The 18,781-nt window shown below is 39.4% G+C and overlaps 1 protein-coding gene across 3 annotated transcripts in view; it reads left to right on the forward strand.

Annotated features, from left to right (window-relative positions):
- The window catches only part of SLC7A14 (solute carrier family 7 member 14), a 105,253-nt gene that overhangs the window by 12,023 nt on the left and 74,449 nt on the right, over window positions 1–18,781 (forward strand). The window contains exon 1 of one of the 3 annotated variants that reach the window (XM_079101497.1): window positions 8,790–8,862. The exons of 1 other annotated variant lie outside the window; for it this stretch is intronic. The gene's annotated coding sequence lies outside the window, so the exon portion shown is untranslated. Of the gene's footprint in view, window positions 1–8,789; window positions 8,863–12,448; window positions 12,509–18,781 lie in introns of those variants that run through there. One more of the 3 variants, XM_079101498.1, reaches the window with a different exon arrangement.

The raw sequence follows: 18,781 nt of genomic DNA on the forward strand, positions 1-18,781 counted from the left end.
TTGTGACTGATTTCCAGACTCCCAGTTAAGTGCATTTCCTTCCGCAACAAACTGCTATTTCCCAAGCAGAGGTGACATAGTATTTTCTCATTCTCATATCCCTTTATTCTCATTGCATAAAGGTGGAAGTGACTAATTTCACAGTGCTCAGAGGATCATTCCAAGACCTGTTTAGCATGCCCACAACTTGTTATTTCCTTGGTCTATCCCTCACCTTGAAAAGCTGGTTAGGGAAGATGCTAAGACACTCTCTGGACCAGAGGATATTTATTGTCAAGGCCATCATCATTCAGGGGGTGATCACCACAAGAAACATCATGCCCAAGAAGAAAGAGAGGAGGGGAGGGTCCATAATCTAAGAATAAAGCGATCCAGGTGAGGTGGCACATGCCTGTAAGCCAAGGGTTCAGGAGCCTGAGGCAGAAGCCAGCCTCAGCAATGGTGAGGTGCTAAGCAATGCAGTGAGACCTGTCTCTAAATAGAATACACAATAGGGGTAGGGATGCGACTCAGTGGTTGAGTGCCCCTGAGTTCTATCCCCAGTATGCCTGCCCCCCACGGGGAAAAAAAAAAAAAAAGAATAAAGCAAATATTCCCCAAAGTTCACTATAAGTGGCAGGTTATTAGACACATAATCCTAGAGCCAGAAAATTGGGTAATCTCATGGATTTTTAAAAAGACTAGTAGTGGCCAAGAAAGTGAAAAAAAGATAACTCCAAACCATTTCTGCTTCAGAGTCAAGGTATTTTGCCTGAATTAATTCACGTGATTCATTTGGTACAAACAAAGTGATAAAAGGGTTTGTTTTGTTTTGTTTTTTAAGTCAATGGTAAATTTTCTATTTAAATTATTTCTGGTGAATTGTTTTAAGACAAAAATAGGGTATGTTTCAGTAATTATATTGAAAAGAGAAGCAGAGGAAAGAAGAAAGAAACCAAGAACTAGTTACTCAAGTATGGCTTTGTAGGGTCATAATTGTCTCAGAGTCTGTCCAAGCTGATTAGGTTACAGAAACTCAATTTTATTAATTCTATCTAGAGTGATCTGGCTCTGCAGAACCAAGCCATGTTCTCCAAATCCCAAGAGACTGATTTGTATTCTAGATGCCAATTTATCCACACACAATGGGCTATGTTTACCGGTGTTGCCCCAGTGATTCCCTTTCTATTACTGAGATAGTGCGAAGACCAAACAAGTGACCAAAGATAACCTGTGGGCACAATGCCAGGACCAATGGGGTTGGAAAGTACCAATCAGGGTACAGCAGATTGAAAGGATTCTTCCAAATCCCATGTAAGAATTCCTTTCAGGTTACTGGAAGAGTTGTGCCCTTCAATTAAAGGGTCTTGTTTCTTCTATTTCCCTAGTGTTAGAGAAACTTGCAAATTCTTTTGACAAAAGAAACAGAATTTATCTGATCTCCATGCAGCCCATAACTTCTGTTAGGATATTACCACAGACATGTGATAACTACTTTCCTTGTGGCCTGTCTTATATTAGCTACATAAGTCTCCTTTAGGGAGATACTGAAGCTTCACTACCAAATAATGAGTAAAGCATCTGAGTGGCTGAGTTATTTCTGTAGTAGACACATCTCTGCATTTCATGCTGATTCTGTTTATTCCACTCAGAGGGTGCTATCATCTGGCCTTGCTCTGAGTCCACCTGGGTTTGGTTTATCCTCCTCAGTAGACACTGTGTGTGGACCCTGACATTTAGAAACTATATCTGTTCATCATTTAATACAGAAAACAGTCCTGGGGTGGCTATGACTCATCTTTCAAATGCAGAAGAAATTGACTCTCAAAAGGATTTTTAAAAATCAGACAATATTTTTTTTTCTAAAGGAGGACAAAAAATTTTTACTATTTTTATTTTCCTCTTGAGTTGACTGGTTATCCTGATTCCAAGTAGGAACAAACTACACACACAATTTGAGTTTGATTTTAGGTTCTGTCCTAGTCACAAAGACTTTTGACATACTTTCTGTTCCAACACCAGAATGCAGAAGAAGAAAATATCTGAATGAGCATAGACTGTCGTGCCAGAAATAAATTCCTAATATAGACAACTAAAACATGCCACTATAGAATTCAACTATCAAAATAGAAACAAGACTTCGCTGCTTGAATACTATCTTAGTGAATAGCCTCTGTTCTTCCTATTACTCTCAATCTATTCCAACCTTCAGCTATAAATAAATACTATGGCACCATGACAGTATATTAAGAATTTAAGGATCACTAGTCATTGGAGCATTATGATGTCATCTCTTTATGCATGTGATTCCAAAGTGGCAAGTGACTGAGCATTCTTAAGGTCAAGGATAATTGAATAGTATATCGTAATACTTTTGATAATAGTAGCAATCTCCCACATTTACTTATTTAATCATACGAAGCAGGTATTTTATTTTTCATTTGTTCTAATTGGTTATACATGACAGTAAAATGCATTTTGACACATTATACACAAATGGAGCATAACTTCTCATTCCTCTGGTTGTACATGACACCAGTAGTGTAATCATACATGTATATAGGGTAATAATGTCTGTCTCATTCTACTATTCTTCCCATCTCCACCACCCCTCCCCTCCCCTCACTCCCTTTTGCATAATCCAAAGTTCCTTCATTCTTCCCTACCCATCCCCCACCATGGATCACCATCCACTTATCAGAGAAAACTTTCGGCCTTTGGTTTTTAGGAATTGGCTTATTTCATTTAGCATGATATTCTCTAGTTCCATCTATTTACCTGCAAATGCCTTAATTTCATTCTTCTTTAAGGCTGAGTAATATTCCATTGTGTATATGTACCACATTTTCTTTATCCATTCATCTGTTAAAGGGCATCTAGGCTGGTCCATAATTTAGCTATTGTGAATTGAGCTGCTATAAACGTTGATGTGGCTGCATCACTGTAGCATGCTGATTTTAAGTCCTTTGGGTATAAACCAAGCGAGTGGGATAGCTGGGTCCAATGGTGGTTCCATTCTGAGTTTATGAAGCAGGTATAATTATCCCCATTTCACAAATGAAGATTAGAGAATTTAAATGACCTACCCAAAGTCTCATAGCCAGTAAGGATCAGAGTTAAGAAATAGTGTGCCATCCGACACAATATCCTTCCCATCTATACAGTCCATCCACTATTTTTCAATTATCTGTGAAACAGATCAATCCTAGTGCATCTTACATGAGTGTATCAACAAGAACGACTTGCAGGTCTATCATTGCCTTAGCAGAGGAGGAGAACCAGGGGTCCACAAGGTTTGGTGGGACTTCAGCAAAGTTGTACCTTTTCTAAGACTCAGTTATTCCCTCTGAGAAAGAGAGAAATAATGGTTATTTATTCATTTTCAACAAATAAGCTAAAAACTGAAGCTACTGTTGGGGGAAAAAAAATAACAGACTGGAACTGTGAATAAAAATAGGAGCCACAGTCCAGAGAAGTGTTACTGAAACAAAAACAATTTAAAGTTTCCATTGCCTAGGATATGTGTAGGATTATATTCAAGATTAGTTATTTTGGTTTAGTTTTCTTACTTAGTGAAGTGATTTAAATTTTTCTCACGTAGTTGTCAAGAAAGCAAAATTACAGACTTGACTGGTCAACATAATGCAACTACTACTCACAAAAGCAAAGACCTAGAGCTTCAAGCTTTCTGGAAGTGATTTGAAGAAAAGAATTTGTCCTATAGTGTCAGCAATGGGCACCACATCTCTAGAAGCAAAATAAATTAATATTTTAGAAGTTCAAAATACATTTTCATATGTGCCAGGAACTCTTCTTTTCATGAAGTCTGAGATTGTTTAATTACCCCAAAGCAAGAATATAGTGCAGGAAGACTAATGAGCTATAATGGGAGAACTGATGGCAGAAAGAATATTTATTAAGTAAAACAGAAAGGAGGATTTGAAAAGTCATTTCATTCAGTTTAAGAGAATTCCAAAGTTGAATCTTGCTGATGGACCGGAGTGTATGGCAGGAATGTTGAATGAGAGAGTAAAGAAAATTATGTGAATCCAAAAAGAAGGGGAAAGAAATTGCAGCTTTTAAAAGTACTTTTCATAGAAAGGGTAAGTCAGGGTGGAGAGTGTGGGGGTATTTGCTGGGCAGGATATACTCTAGGCTTTACCAGTGACTTGGGCTTGGGAGTAAGAAGTATGCCTAAATAAGTAGCCAGCTCTTTCTCAGTTCTGAATCATTCAATTTGTCCCCAATTTCCAGTAATCATGTGCAAGAGACATCCCCATGAAACTAGTAACTAATAGATCACACCTACACCAAGCCTAGAGGCTAGTTTATGTACAGCAAACTATATTTAGAATTTGAAGGTGATTTTCTCATCTTCAGAGGGACATCAAGACTTACCTAGCATAAGACCAAGACCAAAGACAAACAAAAATCTAGAGGAAACCACTCTTCTTAGAAAATGAGATGTATTTGTCAGCTTAAACTCACAGCTCAGTGAATATACAGGGCCAATTTCTAGTAAAAGGTAGGGTAATATCGGTGGCAAGTGGAATGTTCAAGGCATAATTCATGGTGCTACTGCATCCCATCACTACATGGCCTATTTCTACTTTGCTTTAAATGTTAAGGCAGAAATCTCAGAATATTTTTTTAAAAAATAAAATAAACTATAGGGTGGTCCTTACCAGAGTTTGTTTATGGCTGGGCTATTTGCATGTTTTAGAGAAGCATTTCATTACAAGCTTAATGGCTGTAAGATGGACGAAACTCACCTCTCCTGGATTTTGAAAGCTGAGCTGAGGAGATTAGGCCTTAAGTCACAGCCGTGGGAGCCACCAAATGTGGTTGTGATCAGCAGAGTGACAGAAGTTCTGACAACAGTGAGTGGGACGTGGGGGTGGGGGCAGAGGGGGTGAAGAGAAAGAGAAAGGCTGGAAATAGTCAAGTCACATTAAACTGTGGACGTTGTGTAAGAAAAAGAGCATTTCACAACTTGTAGAATCAGGGACCATTGTTGCTAGGTTGGCTAGTGTTGAACCAGGTTGCCTAAACCTTGTTTGAGAAAAGCCCAACTCTGAAGACTGCCTCTCTCCTTGGCTTCACACCTGACTTCAGTGGCCTCCTCTGTCTCTCAGCTGGCGGGAGCCACTCCACTTGTCAAGGGTTGGGGGAGAGAGCAGAGGAGCAGAGAGGAAGAAAAACCAGATGCCTTTGTATGCCTGGAAACAAAATGATGCCAAGAAGGCCCTGGAGAGGTGGAGTTGGGTAGCGGCGTCAGCTGAGCCCACCTCCAGCTGCATGAGCCTCGCCTGGCACGGGTCCCTTTGCTTCTCTGCACTTGAGATCCTCATCTGTAAGACGGAAAGGCACCCACAGATGATTGCCATGGTTCTTTCCAGGTGGAAAGTTATAGCATCAGCAGTATATTATTAATTTAAAGATGCATTTCATGGATCATTTTCAATTCAATTCAATTGCAGGATGGACCATTGTATAAAATGCCAGAGTTCCTGAGGGCTTGTTTCCTCACTTTATTTTCCTATCCCTTACTGCTTGGTTTTTTCCATTAATTTTCCAGTGCAGTATTTCCCCCCTCTTCCATGTTTTTCTTCATTTTCTAGTGACAGCAGGGAAGGGGTTGCTTCAATAAGGCAAGAAGCTGAGGTCATCTGTTTGTCCACAAGACAAGGAGGGACCAAGGCAGAGCTCAGCCAGTCAGCTCTTTTCCAGACTGTTCTCCTGGTGACCCTCCACCCTGTAGCAGCGAGGAGAGAAAGATGACCTCAGTCTCCTTTCTGACTTATTGTTTATTACTTCTTCCTCTGCCAAGCTGCAGGCTCCCAGATGTTCTAGACAACTCTCCTCTTCACCACCTGCAAACCCAGCGAGCAAGGTGACTGCTGTCACTTCCTTTTCTTAAGGAAAATATTAAAGAGGAAGATGATTTGCACAAATCTCAGCTAGAAAATAGCCACAGTGCCCACATGCATATCCACACAGCTCCCAGCCTCCTTTGGGCAGTGGCTCTACTTACCTGTGGCCTGTTCAAATCCTGAAGGTCACTCCATGGAAAGGATCAGACCCTGAGTGGTCACTCACCTTCTATTTCCCTGAGTTACTACTGCATTTGAGAACCATCACATCCTTGCCTTGCTCATCTCCACTAGAGCTAAGCTCAGGCAGGATCCCCCTACTTTTCTACCCTACTCCATCCCCAGCCCCAGCCCACGGCTTCCTCCCTACTGCTTGAACATCTCACCTCCCTCCAATGACATCCTGTGCCTCTCTTATGTGACAACTGAAGTTGCCCTTGAAATATTAAGTGAAGAACACAGACTCTGTTTCTCCTGATCCTCATAATCTTTGGAGAGTGGATATTTCCTCCTGACAAACCAGGATTCTGCAATAAGAACCAGATTGCTAGACACCCTTAAAAAGAAACACCTGATTCCCAAGATCAGCTTATAGGGAACCTGATTGTACAAATAGCTCAAAGCTGATAAGATGAGAAGAGACTTAATTGTCAAACAAGAATTATAGAAAGCACAAGTTATATTAAAATTAGAGGTAGCAGTCAATCCATCCCAATTACCAAGAATAATACTAATAGTTTCTGTGTTTTGATCTGGTACATATTAGGCATTTTGTTAACATGATATAGGCAATAATCCTACAAAGTAGGTATTATTATCCTCATTTTTTAGATAAGAAACCATGACTCAGAATAACTTTAAACTCATAAACAGATGGGGCAAGGACACAGGTGTTGATTTCAGAAACTGCAGAGGCTAAAACATAAGCTTCATAAAATAGGACCCAAACCAGTGAACTAGAAGGAGACCCCCACTCCCTGGTTCCAGAAACTAACAGTGTGACCCTGGGCATGTTTTGAAGATTTCAGTTTCTTTTGAAATGAGAATGTTAGCTCTGACCCTGGGCACCTCTTTTGAGTTTTGGTTTTCTGTCTGTGAAAGGACAGTATCCAATCCAATTATTTCTTGCAGCTCCAGTACTTGGGAGTGTGCCATCTAGTTCCTGTGTGCTTCCTCCAGAGGGCCCTGCAACTAAAATCTAACCCTAGCACAATAGATTTCTAACAACAGGAGGAGTCTTCAGCAGCTCTGGAAAGGATTCAGAAAATAATTCTGTTCTCCAGAGGGAACCTATAATTCATTTGACTGTGATTGCCCACCACTGGTCAGAGCTGGCTTAGGCAACATTCACTGCCATTTAGTCCCTCACCATTTCATGGCACTCTCTGATGACATCAGAGAAAGGACCTGTGCCCAATAATTGTCACTCATGTGTTTAAAAGGGTAGTGACTCAAAAGCGAAATGGGGAGAAAAGAAGAATATGATACACCTACACATAACCTTTATATGAAAACCTATTACAAGCACATGTTAATGGTAAATGGGGCTGGAAGTATTTAATGGCAAGATTTCTTCCTTTAATAAAAAGGAATTATTGGGATTCCTCCTAATCATGTTTATAGTCCATTGAAGACTAACCATGACAGAGAGAGAGATACCAAATCTAAGGGAATCGATGCTGTTGAAAGCAGCTCCAGGCCCAAGGGAACATGGGCCATTTGATGTGAAAACAGGATATTCTGTTTGCAAAAGTTTTATTTCTCACACAACCTTTAGGACCAGTATTTGTTGAACTAACATGAGTGCATCTTTCATGTGTCAGGAAAGCCCATGGGTGTGAATCTGTACAGAGGGGCAGGGCACATATTGGGGAGAGAAGGAGGGAGGGAAATAGAGGAAAAACATGAGTGAGCTTTTCTGCTTAGAAAGGCACCATGGTGGCCAATGCTATATTAATTATTTTAAATGAAAGGATGTTGATAGGAGAGGTGACATTTGATGTGATTATTTGAGTTCAACAGTCAAAAGGGGCAATTTCCTCTCTAAGTCACTAGAGCATCAATAGGGCATGAAATCAGTAGGTTAAAGAGACATCTGCACGCCCATGTTTATTGTAGCACTATTCACCATAACCAAGAAGTGGAAACAACCAAGGGTCCAACAGCTGATGAATGGATAGAGAAAACGTGGTACATCTACACAATGGAATATGTTCAGCCATAAAAAGGAATGGAATCCTATCATTTGTGGCAAAATAGATCAAACTGTAGCTCCTTATGTTAAGTGAAATAAGACAGGCACAGAAAGACAAGTGCCACATGACCTGACTCATGTAGAATCTAAAAGCATTGAACAGCTTAGACTTCTATAAGAAGGGGGAAAGGGTGGATGGGGCGGGAAGTCCTAGTTAGAGTAATACATTTTGGGGTGCTATTGCACAGTAGGGTGTCTATAGTCAGTGATAATTGTCTATTGCAAAAAGCTATAAGACTTTTGAATGTTTCACCATACAAAACTGATAAATGAGGAGATAGATATCTTTATCCTAATTTCACTGTCCTACAATGTGTACATATATTGAACCATCACATGTACCCCCAAAATAGATACAACTTTTATGTTTTTATGTATTAAAAATAAATTTTAAAAATGACATCCACAGGCTTCCTTTAGTCAGCATGTGGACCACAGAAGAGAGTTGACAGATGAAAACTACGTTTCTTGCAGTAAAGTCAGAGGATGCCAGGGAGAACCGGGAAATCTTGTCCGGGCCTGTGTGGTTTACTATGTCCTGGGTCATGAGCAACCGTTATCAACAACACCCCGTGGATAGCCTTTCAGCGTGTTTACCATGTTTCCAGATGGCATTTTTCTTTCTTTCTTTCTTTCTTTCTTTCTTTTTTTTTTTTTTTTTTTTTTTTTTTTTTTTTTGCGGTACTGGGGATCCAACTCAGGGCCTTGTGCTTGCCGGACGGCATTTTTCATTAATCCTTGTCACAATCCTGTGGGGTAAGCAGAGCAACTGTACTATCTTCATTTTATCAACAAACTAGTTCAGAAAGGTAGAACAGTTTGTCTGAAGACACACAGTTTTTCTAGAAGAAATTAGTCTTTCAAATCCTAGACTTCTAACTCTTCATTCAGGGCTGTCCATGACATCCCAGCAGGAACTGAGCCTTGAGGTATCCCAGTCAATTCTGTTTGAGCAGAAAACAGCTTATCTGTTCATTGTGAAGATATAACACAGCTTGCCTAGGCTGGGGAGTTTGAGGATCAATTAACAAATATTAGTTGCAAGAAGGTTGTAAGGTTCTATATTAACTTTGGAAAAGTTTGAACATGGACTCTGTCCTCAGAGATCTGAGTCCTCAGTGTGACTGAGATCCAGAGAATGAAGAAGAGTCAGAGGAAAGAAGCAGGGGCTTATTCCTGAGATAAGAGTGGGTGGAATGAAGGGGCTGTAAGATGAAAGAAAAGGTAGTAATAGGTGTGGGTGTGGGGGTGTCTGTGAGTGTGCACGAGGATGTATCTTTTCTGCTGTGTTTTGTTAATAAGTTCCAGACACATGATGAAAATGGTTATATGACCAAATTAAAATAAGCCAAACAGATTAGCTGAGTATTTTTTTATTGTTTAAAAAATTTTATTGGTACATCATGATTATCTATTATTCGTTGTGCTATATTTGTACATGCACCTAACAATCAGTCTCCTTCCCCAGCACCTTCCATTTCCCACCCACTCCCTCTCCCGATCTGCTTGCTCTACTCTTCTGATCTCCCTTCTAATATTATATTATTATTATTATTATTATTATTATTATTTTAAGTAGGACATTATCACCATATATACAAGTGGAACTCATTGTGGTGTATTCATAGTGGACATGGCATAACTTGATAGATTTCATTCCCCAGTACTTCTGATGCCCTTCCCTCCTCCCTCCCATTGAATCCCCTGTTTCTACTGAGTATTACTTTTCTCTGAGGTGAAAAACATTGTTCAGCTACACTTACAATTTTTCCTTCTTTAAAAATTAATTTTAAAAAATTTTTGGTCATACTGGGGATTGAACCCACCAGGGTCATTCTCCATTGAGCTACATCAATTATATCCCCTGCCCTTTATATTTTTAAGACAAGGTCTTGCTAAATTGCCCAGCCTGGCCTCCAACTTGTGATCCTCCTGCCTCAGCCTCCTGAGTAGCTGGGATTGCAGGTGTGTGCCAGTGAGCCTGGGTTTTCTCAGTTATTGAGAACAGTTGCAAATGTCAGGCCACTTTCTGCCCTTGCTGTTGTTTTCCATGAACTAGAACCTTGGTCCTGTGTGTGCACATTACGAGGGGATCTGAGGAGAGGCAGTGCTTGCTTTTGCGCATCTTCACCAACACCTGGTGTTAGCAGACTTTACCCTTGTTGTTTAAGTAATGGATTTGAAATAACTTCAAATAGAATTAATTTGTATATCTTGATTATTCGTGAGGTCTTTTCATGTGTTTATTCATGAGCAAATCTTTTCATATTTTTCAACCATATGGATTTTCCATTCAGCAAATTGCTTGTTCATAACCATTGCCCATATTCTACTGTGATTACTTTTTTTCTCATGCACCTGTAGGAATTTTATAATGCATATTATGTATACAAATCTTTTGTTAGTTATATGCATCGATTGTATCTTTTCTGGGTCTGTGGCTTTTCTTTCTTTCTCTACTCCCAACTACCACCTTTTAAAGTCAGTTTATTATGGTGTCAAGGAGATTTACAGCCATTTGCACTTAACATTCTGCTTACAGAATCTTAAATGTCGAAAAGAATCTTTCTTTCCCATCAATCTAGGCTTTTCTGAACCTTCTATTGAAGTTGCTAAAATTATGAAGGCAAATGTGCTGTTTTGTTTTGTTTTTTCCATTCCAGTAGCTAATGTAAAAAGGGAATTTAATCAAGATAATGTTTTAGTCACTTATGAAATTGCTGATGAGAAAAAACTTTACCAAAAAAAGAAAAAATACTGCTGTGTCTTTCCAAAAAATATTTGGTAAAAACAATGCCTGCATTTTAGAACCTGAAAAAAAATTACCTAACTGGAGAAAACTTCAGCCAGGCCAGACAGGGCAAAGACGGGCCAGTCCTTCTCACCTCTGAAAGGTCAGTGGACTGAAAGTGTTTGGTTCAGTTTGGTTGCTAATTATACATGTGTGAGATTGGTGTTCCACTTAATAAACCAACCACAGAGTGGCCTCCCAAGTTCAAGGGAGAAAACTGGGGAAAAAAAGAGGAAGGAGAATGAAATCTGTTGTCAGTTGAATAAATTGGCTTGTTTTAAAACCCAACAATTGGAATTGGTAATTCTTTAAAAAGAAGATCTATGGCTTTTAATTAGAACATGGATGAATCAATATTCCTTTCTTGAGTAATGCAAGCTAATGAGTATTCAGGGATTAAAATAAATTTCCCAGAAAAAGAGAAATGAGCAAAAAATTACTCTGTGAATATTACATTTCTTACATAAAATTAATCTTATAACGGCTATAACTGTAGGTATGTTAAGGTGCTAGTTCTTTTTTTCTACTTAATAAATTTTCCATAAAGATAATTATTACATTTTTAATAAAAAAAAGTTTAAAGAAATGGGGTAACATTATATTTCTGAAATCAATTAGTCCTACTGATTGAGAGAAATGCATGTCTTCTGGTAACCAGAGGCAATCTTACAATTATTTAAGAAGTCAGTTTTAATTTAGTACAATTCACCTTTTGAAAGAGAAAAGAACTGAATTCTGTATTTTTTTACTGTGTTAATCTAGAAGTTGAGAAAACCCTTTGAAAATACTAAGGCACTGTTTAAATAAGTCCTTTATCAGTATTAATAATGGCAATTAATAGGAATATACTAACTGCTAATTTTGTAGTTAAAAAAAAGAAAGCACTGCTTGTCACTTGTAGGTTTATGAAATGAACTTTCATGCAATTGGATTCCTACAGAAACTTCCCAAGATAGTCACCAGGCCAACCAGATACTAGAATGGAAATCAGCAGCTCACATCCCTCAACTGAGCAGAGCCACACGGGGAAAGCACTATTTATACAAGGACTAAACACTATTAAAACAGGAAGGAATTACCACCCTTTGCTTAGGTGTAAGGAGATGCTTAAACAAGCCATTTTTATACTATAACCTTATATTTATAGCCAGTCAAAAAGTCCAGTCATTGAAATCCAACTAAGTAATTCTCTGTTCTGAATGACATTGTAGGAAAAACATCATGTTTAACTCTGTCATTTGACATTTTCCATATGAAGTGGGTGTGTTTCCTATTTGAACTTTGGCCACACAGTCTTATTACTGAACTACTCACATCGACCATGGTGATCTGAAAATAAAACTGGCTATTTTCCCAGATACCTCGGCATACAACTCCCAAAAAGTGAGAAATAGAATGGGGACTTAGAACTCTAGAATCATAACTCTAAAGGGGAACTTGGGTAGGCAACCCCTCCTTCCCTGCCCTTGAATTTTCCAAGTAGAGAATGGTTTAGAGCTGTCCTCTGAACTGGGTTGATGCAATTTCCATTGCCTTCCACCTCAGGGCATGGGAGTGCTGAGATGCCCCAGGGGAACTTCCGTCTCTCAGACAGACTCCTCCTTGCACCCAGTGAGAATAACCCAATTTCCCCCTTGATAGTCAGGACTCATCAGCACAGCCATATAGCAACCCCCTTCCTTGCCTTTTGATTCAGAAGCTGATCCTTTTTATGAGCCACAACACTATTGAGGGGGAAACATAAGATAAGAATTTAAGGCCCTTGACTCTCAGTAACAACAAATAAGAGCATACTACATGCTCTCGTTTTCTAAGCACACACCAGGAATCATCTCATTTTAAAACTCTTTACAATGACACTTTTGGGGAAAATGTTGGTCAGGGTTTAAATGAGGTGTCTCCCAAAAAGCTCATGTGCAAGAAGGTTCAGAGGTGAAATGGTTAGATTATAAAGGTTTAACCTAATCAGTGGATTAATTCACTGATATGGATTAACTGGGTGATAACTATAGGCAGGTAGGGTATGACTAGAGGAAGGAGGTCACTGGGGGCATGTCTTTGGGATTTATATTTTGTCTCTGGTGAACAGAGCTCTCTCTCTCTGCTTCCTGATTGTCATGTCCTGAACTGCTTCTTAACATGCCCTTCTGCCATGATGTTCTGCCTCACCTTGGGCCCAGAGCTATGGAGTTGGCTGACCATGGACTGTACCTCTGAAACTGTGAGCCAAAATAAACTTTTCCTCCTATACGCTGTTCTTGTCAGATCTTTTGGTCACAGAGGCAAAAAAGCTGACTAAAACAATGTTATTACTACCCCATTTTACAAATGGAAAATATCATACTGAGATGTGGGGAGCTCATGTAACAAGGCCACACAACTGATCAGTGATAGAGCTAGGATTCGAACAGAGGAAGCTGGATGCCAGATCTCCACTCTTATCCCCTACCACTTCCTTCTGGTCCATGTCTCCCAATCTAACGACATCTTTCCTACATAGGCTACAAGGAACTGCATATGAGATTCCTGAGAGCAAAAACCTGGTCCCTTTCATCTCCTGCTCCAGAACCCAGAATAGCATCTGACACAGAATTGGCATATTGTTTATATTTTTATTGGTGCATTATACTTACACATAATAGTGTGATTCATTATGCCATATTTGTATATGCACATAACATAATTTGATCAATTTCATTCACCAGTACTTCCCTTTCCCTCTCCTCTTTCCTCCCCATTCACTTGTTCTGCTCTACTGATCTCCCTTCTGTTATTGTTATTGTTATTTTAATTAGTCATTATGACCACACACACGTGCACGCAGGCACGCATACACACACAGGATTCACTGTAGTATATTCGTACCAGAACATAGCAAAATTTGGTAGATTTTATTCCTCTGTACTTCCCCAAGCCCTCCCCTCCTCCCTGCCCCTTAGACCCCCTCCTCTACTCTACTGGTCTTGAATCAGCATCTTTTAAAATGTCAATGAATGAAATTAAACTACTCCAGGTAACAAAATTGAGCAATTTCAATTACACTATTCTTCCAATCATTATGTTATTACATGGCTTAGGAACAGTTACAAATGAAAGCTGATGGAAAATTTCCTGACCTGAAGCCACATTTTAAATAATAAAAAGGTTGGTTTGGGGTTTTGTTTGGGTCTGTTTTTCGGCACTTCCAATGTACCTGTGACAATGAAGGTCCTCCTCTTACAAGGAGTCTGAATGCATTATCCCATTTAGTCCTCCCACCAACCCTGAATGTAGGCACAATTAGTACATTTACAAAGGAAGATCTGAACTCTAGAAAGGCTGAGGTACTCGCCCAAACTCACCTGGGAAATTGAAGCTAGGGGTAAGGGAATGCATACCCCATAGACTTCCCACCTCACCATGTTGCCTCTGGACTAAATTCCAGTCTAGTACAAGCCGCAGGTCATCTGAGCCCCACAGAAAATTAGTTACCCATGTAAGAAATGGACTGCAATCACAACTTTATGTGAATATCATATCTTAGATGGATATTAGCTAAGGTCTGAGGTACAAAACCCTGAGAAAATAACTTTTAAAAGTGATATTCAGGGGCTGGGGTTGTGGCTAAGTGGTAGAGCACTTGCCTAGCACATGTGAGGCACTGCCTTCAATCCTCAACACCACATTAAAAAATAATAATAATAAATAAAAGTTATGTCCATCGACAACTAAAAAAAAATTTAAAAGTGATATTCAACATTTTCATCTCACATATGAAGAAACTGAGGTCCAAAGAAATAAGCTGTCTTAGTTCAAACACCATTTGTAGCACACCCAATATGGCAGAACTTTGTGCCAGTTTGCACAGGGTAAACACACATTTAATAGGTAAATAAAAACAAGCATGTCAATTATTGAAATAATAGGCAGAAGAGTTGTAAGGTACCATCTCTGGTAAACTTCTAAGCAAACCCCCAAATTGTGACCAAAGATTTACATGCAAATAAGTTCATTGTAACATTGTTTATAATAGTGGAAATTTTATAGAAACTAAATGTCTAACAAAACCAACAATTGATGGATGATTACATCAGTTATGGCACAAATATATAATGGAACATTTAATAGCCATTCAAATCATATTTTATAAGAATATGTTAATGATCTGAGCAAATATCCATAATAAAATAAGTGAAAATAGCAGATGCAATATTTATGTATAGTTTGTGCATTGTTGGAAACCATTTGCACCAAAATGTTACCAGTGGCTTATTCTAGACATTGGGCTATGGGTGATTATTATTTTCTTCTTTACACTCCCTGTATTTTCCAAACCGCCTTCAACGAGCATTACAATTTCACAATTAGTTAAACAAGCAATATTCTTTTTCAATATGCTTGGCAACCTCTTTGGAGGTTACTTTGCACTGGGGCCAACTTCAAGTAAGCAAATATAAGGCTGGAAAGGTAGAGTGAGCCAAAGAACCTGCTAAGGGTGTGACCATCCTTCTCTTTGCACCAGGGCATTGTTAAAAAGAGGTAATAACCAGAGCTGGATTTAGGAGGAGCATCTGCCATGGGGCTGAGAATGGGGAGGAAAGGACTGAACACAGAGACCAGATAGGCTGTGACTGCGTGGTGGGGACAGCTGGCAGCTCATGAAGCCTCAAAAGAGTAAGTGCTGTAGGAAGAGAAAAGCCTCTTGCATTGCAAAGGTCTTGTGGTAGCGATTTTGCGGAGAAGGAGGAGCCTCCCAGCAGGAGAAGGAAATGCTGAACACAGTCTCAGCATAATGTCAATATGGCCCCTTGACTATGTATGAATAAATGAAACATAGATGTAGAGGGGGAAATGTTGAATTAACCCCCTACAAAACCATTTTTCCTTAGCTTAACACATCAGGAGCTGCCGTCTGACTCCTGGCTTATTTCATTCTGGTCATTCTGAATTGCATTGCTGATGTCATGGCTGTGCAGTGGAAGATGTAATAGAATAAATACTCTAATCACGCCTAACATGCCCAGCAGAGTCCCTGGACAGAGGAAAAGAGCTGGCAAACCTCAGTAACTCTTGGTTTTCCCTCCTCTTGTGCTGTTGCCTTTTATTTTATTTTATAGCCCAGCAATTTGCAGTTTTCCTAACGATTGACTCTCAGAGTCACACCAAGGAGGGGTTACAAATACTGAAGAGAAGCAAAGTTACTGGAAGTGTGTACATCAAACATTCATGGTGCCATTCACAGGCACCATGGAATTCATGATTGGTACTGCTTTTTTTATTTAGCTATATTTCTTAAGATTATTCTAATTGGTTTCTATTAATTTGGGACCGAGGGGGGGGATACTAACCTTAAAATGTCAAACCATGCAAAAAAAAATTTTTATTTTTTTAATAGGTGCTTGGGCACCAGAACTGAAACAGGAGGGTTGGTGATTATGGTTGACCCCAGTACCAATGCTTGTAAGCAAGTAAGCTGCCACTCCTCAAGCTTGTTCTCCCTCCTGTTGTCTTTTCAGAGGTCCCTGCACTATGACTCCTTTTAAGCCCTAGGGCTTCCTCTTGTCTCCATAGCTTCTGTTATCTTCCACCAGACATTACCCCTGGAATTTGGATTTTAAACTGCCTCATTCCTGTGGAACGAGAAGACTGCTGCATTAGAGAACTGCTACCATTTGGAAGACTTTCTGTTGTTGCTGTGACAATGATGATGATATGATCATCATCCATACTGGCAGGATTATGGCAAGTGAAGTCCAAAAGGCCACATTATTATATTATTGCACTTATAGGAAATGTCCACATTAGGCAAATCCATAAAGACAGGAAGTAGATTAATGTTGCCAAAAATCTGAAGATAGTCCAAGGGGGAGTAACTGTTCATGACCATGGCTTTCCTTCTGGAGTGACAAACTTGTTCTGAAATTAGATTACTGTAATAGTCACATGACTCTAAAAACACTTAACTATATGTTTTTAAAAGACAAATTTTACAGGTTGTGTGTTATACCTCAATTTTTTAAATTTATGTGCTGAATTTTTCAGAAAGACAACTAAACATACAAATCAAGGAAAAATAATATTAGTTTTGATTTGGAAATTTACAACAACCATTCACCATTTTAGACAGTCACTTCACCCACCACCCCTTGCCAGTAGTCTTTGAACCACCAACACCCCACAACTTAATCATTTGTGGCTATTGAGACCACAGTGATTCTGTGCATAGATGCAATTTAAGTACTTCATTATTTTGCACTTGGGCATTTACAGCTGGAAGAGCATTTTTTTTATTACAAATTAATTGCCTTCTAGTTCTTCATACTACAGTGAGTGCACTATATTGATTTTTCTTAAATAATGGTGCGGGTTGGTTATATTATTTATGGATTTCACTTCAGGGTGGAGATGAGTGTAATGCCCCTTCACATTTGAAATGCTATTTAAAGGGTGGCACGGAGGCTAATAGAATTAGGACCATTGACCTACTTTCAGATCAACCCTTCATTATACACACATGCCCAGTCACAACCCGCCTTTAATTATAGTCCTAGGTCTCCGTCTTTTCCCCTCTGTGCATAAAATTGCAGACAGGTAAAGCCAAGTAGCTGCAGCTTTCCGCATTTCCCTGGGCTAAAGCCTTCACCCATCTGGCCTCTGCCCCTGGAATTATAAAGATTCCTTATAGAGAGTTTAAATTGCCTGCCAGTTCTCGCTCATTCGGCCCTCACACTTCCATTGCTTTGAGCAAAGGTGGTTTTTAGTACATTTTCTCCTGCTCATGTTAAAAAAGAAAACCAAGGAGGTGACCAGGGGAACCATTGTTTATTCTCAAATGATTCAATCTCCATGTCACTGTTCAAGCTAAGTGCCTCTCCCCAGGATGCCAGATGGGGACGGCTGTTAGCATTTTTAATTTCTGAGATCATAACAAGTGTCACATTGGGATGTTTAAGCAAATTTTCTCAACTTGGACTCATTGAAAGAGTTGTAAAAAAGCAGCCTGGAGAGACCCAGAGAGGTCTAGTCTGCTGCTCAGAGGGCCAGCGTTCCAGTCTGAACACAGTGTCACCATTGAACAGGTCACTTTCTCTCTCTACACCTCTCTATTTTTCATCCATAACATGAGGATATATCACTCTGTACCTCCTGTCTTACAGGCTCATGATAATTGAATGTGGATATTTACGAGAGCTTTATTAAATACGTCTACATGTTTATTCATCCTATGTTCTGAGTGCTACCTACTTGCCAGCAAGTCCTGGCTTGGCACCAGGGACACTACAGGACCCAAAACAGACACAGTCCTCAGGGAATTCAGAAACTGAAAGAGACACAAATGCTAATGAATAATGACACAATTAGCTAATTAACACAGGAAGTGCTTCCAAGGGAGCATTCAGGGTGCTATAAAACTTTATGGGGATGGAATAAACACCGGCAATTGCAAGAATCTGGTCAAATGGTTTTCTTTAAAATATTAGTCTTCAGACCCAGTGTCAGAGATGTGAATTCAAAAGCTCTGTGGAAGAATTCCAGAAGTGACAGTTAATGATTTAATGATTTTTTTTTTTTAAGATTCCCAGGTAATTCTGCGGTGTAGCTAGATAAAGAAACTGAACTAGGCAAAGAGTAGGTTAGGTTCAGATCAAAACAGGCAGAGGGAACCGCTGAAGAGCCTTGTGCTAGACACAGACCAACTCACAGATGGAGGGATCTTCTGGAAGTTTCTTAGAGATGCAGAACCTCAGGCTCCATCCTAGACCTACAGAGGCAGAAATTGCATTTTTTTTAAATATTTTTAATTGTAGACGGACACAATATCTTTATTTATTTTTTATGTGGTGCTGAGAACCAAACCCAGTGCCTCACACATGCTAGGCAAGCATCTACCACTGAGCCACAACC

This window comes from Sciurus vulgaris (assembly GCF_902686455.1).
Source record: "Sciurus vulgaris genome assembly, chromosome: 10".
Taxonomy (NCBI): domain Eukaryota; kingdom Metazoa; phylum Chordata; class Mammalia; order Rodentia; family Sciuridae; genus Sciurus; species Sciurus vulgaris.